A 10,566-nucleotide genomic window follows, 5' to 3' on the forward strand; every position below is an offset into this window, starting at 1 on the left:
GTAAAAACCCTAGGGTGGAAGGGGTCAGGAAGAGAGGCTGAGGCTTGGTAACATGTGGCAAGTCCAGAGTTCCTTAAGAGAGCCCAGGAAAGGCCAGTGATGAAGGCGAGATGGGGGTTGCAGAGACCCAAGCATTTTGGAAGTGCCAGTCATGGGATCCTACCAAGGACAGTAGCAGCTGTGAAGTGGAGCCAGCCTTAGCCTAGGGAACGATTTGAGTGTACTGCGACAAGTCCTTCAGAGCCCAGAAGACTGTGAGTGAATCCTGGATATCTGACACAGTTGTTTATATTGTTGGACTTTGATTTGATTAGGATGTGACGCGGCAAGACAATGCAACGGTTTCTCTATCTTGTATTCTTACTGACGGCATTTCAGAATTAACTATTGGGTCTCCTCGATGGAGAATTCCATGGGAAATTACCCAGTTCTATTCTAGGAACCCAAGGTTAAGACGCCCTAACTAACTTAGCTTCTGTTGAATTGTCTGATTTTACAAACCACCCCCTTTAGATAACTGCTTATCTTAGGGTCTGTTCAACTGCCAGTTTGTGTGTAAACCCCTTCAAATAACTGCTTATCATAGCTTCTGTTAAACTGTTGGCTTCTGTGAAGTCCCTCGCAGCTAGCTGCCAAACAAGATGCCGGGATGTGGTTTTTGCCTTCAAAACTCCCATGCTCTGGACACTCAGGGCTATACTTAGGTCCTGAGTACCTGAGTGTAGTCCAAGCCAGCTGGAACAAAGACTTGCAACTGGCTGTAAACTATGTCTGAGTGGTCACCTCTGGTAGGCTCCCCGTAACAATGACCAGGCCCTGATTACTTCTGTCAGGTCCAAAAGAAACTGTAGACAAATGGCTAACTATGGTTAGCATTTGGTTAGCATAGCAAAGCATATGCTGGCTTACAGGCTCACTCAATATCTGTGGCTCCTCTCAGTTCTTCTCACCCTGTCTTCATCTCTAAATCTCTCCAGCCTGTGGATTTTGCTTCCCTTCCCCCAGCTTCTGATTCCTATATAACCCTGCCAGTTCAGCCATGTGCTCTCCTGGTTCCCTCAGCTCCTCTCTTGGTCCTGTTTTCTTGCTCCTCTCTTGGCTCCTTCCTCCCTTAAGCCCTCCCCCTCTTCCTATATCACTCTTCTCCCTCCCTTTCCTCTCATGGCCTGGCTCAGTCTACTGGGCATGTGTAGTTTACTGCAATCTCTCCGCTCTGCACTCTTCCAGATGCCCCTGGTTGTATGTATTCTTCCTCGTACTGACAATAAAAACCTTCTCTTCAACCATATCCAGGGGCAGCCATGGCCCCACTTCATTCAATGTTCCTTTGGAATAAGAAAGCACTTTTATTTTGGTTTTACAAGAGCCCACAATAAAAGACATTTTAGGATTTTGGAGAGACTATGGGCATTTTTTGAGACTATAGCTATTTAGAAGCCATGGCTATTTAGGGTCTTTGACTATTTTATAGAGGCAAACTTTGAAAAGAGACCTTGGAAGCTTTAAGAGATCAAACTTTTAACCTGCTTGAAATTGTAAAGACTGTGGCACTTTTAGAAGTTGGAGTGCTATATTTTACATGAGATTTTAGGGGTGATCAAGAAAGGAAAGCTTGCAGTTAAATAGTAATGGTTTGTGTGTCACGTTAACAAGGGGTCAATTGTGCTGGCTAGTTTTTGTCAACATGACACAGGCTCAAGTCATTTTGAAATTGGGAACTTCAATTGAGAAAATGCTCCCATTAGATTAACCAGTAATACATTTTCTTGATTGATGGGGAAGGATCCAGCTCGCAGTGGGTGGTGCCATCCCTGGGCTAGTGGTCTTGGGTACTGTAAGAAGACAGACTGAGCAGGCCATGGGAAGCAAACAAGTAGGCGGTACTCCCCAATGGCCTCTGCATCAGCTTCTGCCTGCAGGTCCCTGCCCTGTGTTTCAGTTCCTGTCCTGACTTCCTTCGTGAATGGACTGCGACCTGAAAGTTAGATGCTAGAGTAAACCCTGTCTTTCCTTTCATTATGATGTTTTTCCACAGCAATAGAAATCCTGACTAAGAAAATGCTTTTCTCTGTCCAAGCTACTGTGCTTACCCAGACTTCAGGTGCTTCCCTGGTGTTCTCCAAGCCTTCAACACCCATCGAGTTTTAGTGGCTCTACTTCTGGAAATGGTCCCAACACTTTATCACTCCAGTGATTATGGATTCCCCAGATCAGGCTTTGGGAAACATTCTTTTAAATCACTGTACCCTAAAACCTAAGGTGCTCAGAATCTGAGTATGGTTCACATGTTATATCCCCTTTATTACTCTTTCCAAGTTGCATCACATAAGATACAGACCACATGTTCCATAGTATGTATATGCAGACCGGGAAGCCTTGATTGAGAGAGTACAAGGTAGGCTCTTTCAATAACCTTATCTTACAGGGATAGGCATTCTCCTTTTAGGTGGGCTGCCTAGGTCGGAGGCAATGACTTTTGGGAGAAAGATGATTGGGCCAATAGAAATTCAAATGTTAGAATGCATTCAGATTCCTTTCTTGTGACACCGGCCTTTGAATGGACCTGCATTGTTGAAGAATTGGATAGTTTACTTCTTTGCCTTATTCTTTTTGCCATCTCTCAGAAAAAGTTAAGTAAGAAGTAGTTAATAACACTAAGCATGTTCTACCTTGTTGCCGTATGGTCAATTTAACATGTGAGTTGTCATTCAGTGCCAAGGGCAATGAACAGGGCAAGGATCAATCTTTAGAAATTGCAATTTTCTACATTTTCTCAAAGAAACTTTGCAATCGACTTTCAAGCAGATTGATTTATTTATACCTGTTGTCTCATGGAGACAAAACTCCACTGTGTCATGTCTTTGGCATGAAGACCTGGGACATTTGAGAAAAGGTGAGCCAAATTGATTGATTTGGCCATATGTAGAGGAAGGTAGGGAGGCAAGGCCAACTCAGAACCTTCTTGAAATGTAAGAGGTACTACAGGCTCTAAATCCAGGGCTTTTCTTGTGCATTGGTGTATGTGGATGGAGGCTAGTGGACGGAATATTGGTATTCTGTATAGAGTCGGGGGAGGGGGGGAAGGAATGTGGAGAGAACAGAGGATAACACAGAAAGCTGAGGTGTGAGAGTTTGTTCTTGGAGCTAGCTTAGTCAGCAATAGTAGTCAGTGAACTTGCTGGAGGCATATAATATACAGGAACAGAACCTGGGGAGAGAGTCACAACTTGATTCTCGAAGAGACTAAGACTCTAGCAAAATCAAAGACAGGGAAAGTATAGCATGCTTATGGAAACACATTTGCAAATTAACTCATACAGATATTTACATTTATATATATATATATATATATATATATATATACCTTTACTTAACGTAAAACTGCACATTATCACACACACACATGAATTCTATACATTATTTAAGTATGTATTTTTATTTTATGTTTGTGAGGGGTTTTGTTGCGTGTATGTCTGTGGACCACATTCATGCAGTGCCTGTAGAGGTCAGAAGAGGGCATCAGATCCCTGGGAACTGGAAGGCAGGTGATTGTGGGCTACCATGTGAGTGCTGGGAATGAAATCCAGGTCATCTGCAAGCCCAAAGAGTGCTTTAAACCATGGACCCAAGTCTCCAAATTGGAGCTTATTTATACATCAATACATATAGACTTAGAATATATATGCAGACCTGAGATGAACGTGTTTATATATTCACCCATACAATTAATTCACAGAAACACACATATTACATAAACCAAACATGAATACTCATGTATTTTTCTTCAGATACTTGTGCTCACACAAAACTAATCAACATACAAACATACAAAATAATATACGAAGACATGTGAAAAAATTCACAGAATAATTTATGTATGAATCTTTTTATATATATTCACAAGGTTTTATGTTTATAACTATACACATATACATAATAGGATTTTAGACACAGAAAAATGATCATTCACTCAGAAACGTGAACATGAACATGACTGCATATTAACACACAGTAGGGTGATTTAGTCACATAATTATCCATCTATAAACAAATTCACATGATTTATATGCTTATTCCCTTCCACTTGCACACAAGCACACAGTCATCCTTATGTTGCTATTTTCATACCAGCACACATTTATTTTTACATGTGAATAAAAGAATTATGCTTGCATATTCACAAACATAAACATATTGTGTGCTTACATGGTTTTGTTTACATCCAGTGACTAATATATTTGTACATGCACTATCTTCCACATTTATGCACAAATAAGCGCATACTATCATCAGTTCACATGATTAGGAACTGACTCACACGTGTACACATTGGCTCAAACAGGCTCACATAATAATACACAAAACATGTTAATACATACTCCTACACACAAGAGAATACCCACATATATGCTTATATATTTACTCATACACATGAATATGCATATTCACATAATCACACAACTATGCGCAGTCATAGTGGAATAGACCCACTCATTTACGCTACAACATAGACATTGCTATATAAATATCAGAGACTTCTGCAAACTGACTTTATGTTGTTTCACAACAAACTGGGACCCATTAGTGCAAAAGCCAGGTGGCACCAAACTTCAATTTTACACACTCAGTTGTTTTAAATATATTCAAAATAAGTAGGTTTTTTAGTCACCAAGTGCCTGCCCGATTTGCATTCCTCCCATAACTGCACCTAACAGCTGTTACCCATAGATAAATTAAAGCCTATAGTTACAAAAGACCGCAATTACACTGCTGTTCTGCATTCCTTGACCTAGAGACTTCCCATTTGGCTGCCAAACACTGTTTTTGAGATAGATAGGTCCACTCTCTGATCTCCCAATCCTCTGGGAAATTCTTGGGCTTTTAATTTTCTGGGAGGGCTTTGATCACATGGGATACCCACCTCATGTAAACCTGTCAAAGTGTCATCTAAGTAAATCTCCTTGTGTGCCATTGCCACCCTGGAGGTCCTAGGTTTTGCCTCCATCAGCCAATGCGAAGATGAGGAAAGGAGAGATTTAGGGTGTTAATCAGGAAGTTAACCAGGCAACAGAACAATCAATTGACAAATTTCTCGTAGGCAGTGTTAGATGGCTGGGAATTGAAATCTGGAATACTTCCAGGTCACAGCAGCATCACTCCTCTGCACTGGCAACTTTGTGTTTGTTATGGCCTCCTCCTGTGGTGCACCTTCTTGCAACGTGCTCAGTCAACGCTCCTGTGACTCCTCACCCTAATGAGGCAGCGGCACTGGCATTTTAGAGTACTCACACCTACTGCAATTGATTGGATATCTAAAGCATGGCACTTCGTAAGAATGGCAGCCTACCTACCCTGTAAGCCCAAATAGAGAAAGGGCAGGGCTGTAAATCTCAGAGCCAAGAATAGGTTATACTTGACTCCCTGAATATTTGTGTTCTTTGCAGATAAAAGATGTCTTTGTTGCTAGTTACTGCTATGGGTTGTAAATAAGCCTAAAAGGCAGGTTTTTTTTTTCCGGGTCAAGGCTTCTCTTCTAATTATAATTTGGAGAGTTATCTGTATAAATGGTTGGCATCACCCTGTTGCTGTCTAATCTGTGACAAGAAAGTCTCATTCTAATGCATCCTTCAAAGTGTATCCATATCCAAATCCTTGGGCTAAGCCAGTGACTAAATAAAAAACAGTTTATATTCTTGTCCCTCTCAATCTTCTCAATTAAGTTGTTATCCTACTAAACAAGTTCTCTAACTGGCAAGACCTGACTTTGCTTGGTGTGGTATGTAACTAAAGTGTTGCCAAGGTAAGAGGTAGGAATCTGCCAAGTGGTAGTGGTGCACACCTTTAATCCAAGCACTAGGGAGGCAGAGGCAGGTGGATCTTGTGAGTTTGAGGCTGGCCTGGTCTACAGAGCAAGTTCCAGAGCAGTTAGTGCTATACAGTGAAACCATTTTTTGAAAAACAAACAAAAAAAGAGATAGGAATCCAAGTACCTGAGGGTGTTAAGATAGAGGAAAGGTCTCTGGTGCCCTTAAGAAGCAAGGACAGTATGATACCACTATGGTACTGATGAGGACAATTTGCTCTCTTCTTTTTTTTTTTGAGACAGGTTTCTCTGTAGCTTTGGAGCCTGTCCTGGAACTAGCTCTTGTAGACCAGGCTGATCTCGAACTCACAGAGATCCACCTGCCTCTGCCTCCCAAGTGCTGGGATCAAAGGCGTGCGCCACCACTGCCCAGCTGCTTTCTACTTTCATAGATCACTTAGAGTACTAAACAGAACATGCAAAAGTGAAGAGCCAAGAATGTGAGGCCACACCTTGACTGGAGGAGGATATTTCTTTCCCTGAGACCCAGTCTGTCCTTAAGGCCCTGGCTCTAGTTCCTGATGAACTTACCTAGGTCCCAGGTGTGTAGAATGTGCCTGTTGGGTTGCAAGCTCTACCTAACAGGGACAAAAACTGAATAATGCACTGCTATCATATGCTATGCAAACAGATAGTGTCCTAAAAGTGTCCACACAATAGGGAAAGTAGGAGGGAGAGTATTTGGACACTAGTCCACAGATATATAAACTTGTTGATGTGAATTTTTATGATTAAGAAGGGTCTTAATCTTAGGCCTTCTAACAGTCCTTAGTAGATGGACAAGTAGATGGACTTAGTAGATGGACAAGGGAAAGTATTAGCTTTCCATCATTTGGGATATCAGGATGGGCTTATTAGGCATCAGATGGTATACAGCATGGTAAATTGGCAAGTATGGAGGAAGATGAATTGAACTGAGTCCACCTAGTTATTTCTCAAAGGGTTCTTGACAACTATAACCCCTTCTTACTGGCAGAGATGGAGAGTGCTAAGACAATTGAAGAAATCACATTGCCCTGGATTTAATAAACTTGTGAAAGACCAATCAAATCAAGGGTTTCTGGCTAATTCTATGAAAATAACCTACAACAATAAATACATTCTTCATCTCTAATATTTATTGGCCCCTATACAGTGGGTCACCCACTTTTCAGTGGGTGCCTGAGCAACAAGCGGCACTAGCTTAGTAGTTCTCAACCTTCCTAATGCTGTAACCCTTTAATACATTTCCTCAGGTTGTGGGGACCCCAACTATCCAATTATTTCATTGCTACATCATAACTGTAATTTTGCTACTGTTAGGAATCATAGTGTAAATATCTAATATGCACCCCCAAAGGGGTTGTGACCCAAAGATTGAGAACCACTGTAGATAAACTAATCTGGATAGATATCATTTTGACTATTCCTGTAATATCCCACCCAGCAACAACCAGTTCTGTACCTCCAAGATTTACTTCCTGGATCCTCTGGACCAAATGGATAAGTTAACAGTCTTACCCACATATTTTGGTCTAAGCAACCTTCAAATTCAGCCAGATGACACTTTTTCTAGGGAACTAACCCAGGGAAACATATTAGGCATTTATTAAAACTGAAGCTCTTACCATAGAAGAGCCAATTGGCCTGTGGTCTGATATTCCTATTATACCACAAGTCCTAGAAAAAGCTTCCCATTTTACATCAGAGGCCTAATCATTAAGATGGAAATACCTACTGGATTAAAGTAAGCACACCTTCAATTGACTTTCTGAGACACTGGCTGCTTTTTAAGCTGCACATAGTCCATAGCTAAAGGGAGACCATTGCTTTTCTTTTTGAGTGTTGCAAAAGGTAGAATCTTTCTTTTTTGGAGGATTTGACAAGTTCAGCACAATACCAGAATACATGATGTTGGGTGCCATTCTGTTGTCTGAGGCCACACAGTCATTTCCTGGCTTCCCAGACCTGAAATAATCACACAAAAATGTATTTATTTATTTATTTATTTGTTTATTTATTAAAAATTTCCACCTCCTCCCCGCCTCTCATTTCCCTCCCCCTTCCCACCTCCCCCTCCGTTTCTAGTCCTAAGAGCAGTCAGGGTTCCCTGCCCCGTGGGAAGTCCAAGGTTCTCCCCCCTCAATCCAGGTCTATAAAGGATGGAGCATGTGATCAAACTGGACACTCTGAATGTGGCTGGCAATGAAGGCTGACTGAGAAGCCAAGGACAATGGCACTGGGTTTTGGTTCTACTGCATGGAATGAATTTGTGGGAGCCTGGTTTGCTTGGATGCTCACCTTTACAGAAAATGTATTTTTATAACACTGCTTAGCCTATTAGCTCATCCTTCTTATTGGCTAGCTCTTATATCTTAAATTAACCTATTTCTTTTGATCTGTGTATCACCATGTGGTTGTGGCCTACCAGAAGGGTTCCATTCAGTGTCTAGCTTCTATCTCCTGTGGCAGTTACATGACTTCTCCCTGACTCTGCCTTCTTTCTCCGAGCATTCAGATGAGTTTTCCTGCCTAGCTCTATTCTGCCCTGCTATAGGATCAAAGCAGCTTTATTCATTAACAAAACACATTCACAGAATACAGAGGGGGATCCCACATCAACTCCCCTTTTCTGTCTAAATAAAAAGGAAGGTTTAACTTTAACATAGCAAGATTACATATAACAAAAGTTATCAAGCAAGAATTATAGTTACAATATTTATATCTACATTATTGTTTATTATAACTAAGGAAAATTATAATTATAACTATCTATTCTTCAACACCATCAAAGACTCCAGAAAGATATAATATTACCTTAGTAAACAGTAAGTGCATTGAAAGCAACTTCCAAAACTCTAGAATTGACAGAGACATCTCACTGCCTGGAGAGTCACTCAAAGTTCTTTTGTAATATTGGGGCATCCAGTCTTCAGCCTTTAGGCCCATAGTATCTGGCAGACTTTTCCATGAAGCAGGAAATTTGAAGATCTCTTATGAATTGTACTGGCAAAGTTCATCAGTTGCTTTTTTCTGTGTTCTGCAAAATGTCTGGCAGGTCTCTCATGAAGTAGGAACCCTGAAGGATTGTCTCACCTTCTTTAGGCAACTTCAGCAGTCATTTTTCTCTGGGTCCTGCATGTCCAGTTCATACATCATCATTCTTGCCCAAATGGCTAACCAACTCCATACAGAACCTCTTTGATGCCTATCATCCTCTTGAAGTAATTGGTGCTGCCAGGAGTAGACGTGTCTAACTGTCATAAAAAATCCTAAATTCTTAAAACATTTTAAATGCCATATTCTGTTAGTCTTTGAATATTCAAAGAATATCTATCCATATTAAATATATTTCTGTACATCTAGAAAGCCTAACTAACATGACTAACAGCTTGACTATTATAGGTGAACATCTATTAACCTATATTCTTAATTATGCATTACATTTTTTAATGAGCTGCACAAACATAATACCTTAGTTAAGAGTAGAAATATACATACAACAAAATTCACCTTAAATTTAGATCAATAGACCAAGATCTATATACAAATTATATCATATCCCCATTTAAATGTAAACAAACATTTATAAACAATATTTAGGAATTTGGACATAGTTCTCTCCAAACTGCTTCCTGCTTTTTGTTGGGCAAAGTATTTGGTGGGGAGGGGTCATGGAGACCTTTCAGGGGGTCTTGGTCCACCAAACCACATTAGTCTGGAAGGAACCACAGCTACTCATCCTCTGTGGAAACAAAATCAGAACCTCTTTTCCAAAGCAACATATCCTTAGACCCAAATTTTGAAGTCAAGATACCTTTAAAACATATACATTGGTTCATTTAGAGACAATGAAATGTCTCCCTGTTCTTAGCTAATTCACAGTCAAACAAGTCAAAGAAAATACAATAATATATATAATCCAGACTCTCTGTATATTTTTCATCTTTATGTAGCTTATTTTTCTTTACTCCTTTAATCTATGACTGTCTGTACTCTGTCTCTTTAAAGACTTTATTTTATTTTTTTCTATATTCTTTTTCTTCCCTCTCTCAAGCCTACATACATTTATCCAACACTGTGACCCATTTAGAGGTCGTTTCCATCTGAATTTGTCATTATTGCATATCTATAATCCTTTTCTGACTAGGACCGCTTCTTAAAATGATAAGCAGTGTGGCTAGGACTAAGGCTGCTTTGCCTTTTGACTCTGCCCAGTCCAACATGGCAGAGGCCTGTTAACTGCCTCTGAGACTGCCAGGTGAGAGCCGTCCTCACCACCTCAACTCTGGATAGCACTGTGCAGCATATAAACTCTTTTTATCTGGGTAAAATCTAAATCTTCCATGCAGCTCACTGCAAGGCCTGGAAATATCTCTATGCATGGCAGTGGGAATCTTCCATGCTCTCCTGCCTGTGCACTCCTAGCAGACCCAATCCTGCTATTTGCCCAGGCTGGGGTGCTGAGTGGCAGGTATGCTCTCAGCTATTTTCCTCCTAACCCTGAGCAGTAATACAAGCACCCAGGCCCACAAACCCTGTTCAAGTGCTTGGTCCCCTGAAAGAGCCAGAGCTGTTCATGCAACTAGTACAAACCAGGAAGCCACTGTTTCTTAACAGTGTTGCATGTTTTTGTTATTCTTGTTGTTGCTGCTAATGCTTAATCAGGAAGACCTCTCTTAAAGGAGCCACAATGCATCTGTTCAAACCAGAAAGCAGTGCCC

This window comes from Myodes glareolus, chromosome X (assembly GCF_982192425.1).
Source record: "Myodes glareolus chromosome X, mMyoGla1.1, whole genome shotgun sequence".
NCBI lineage: Eukaryota > Metazoa > Chordata > Mammalia > Rodentia > Cricetidae > Myodes > Myodes glareolus.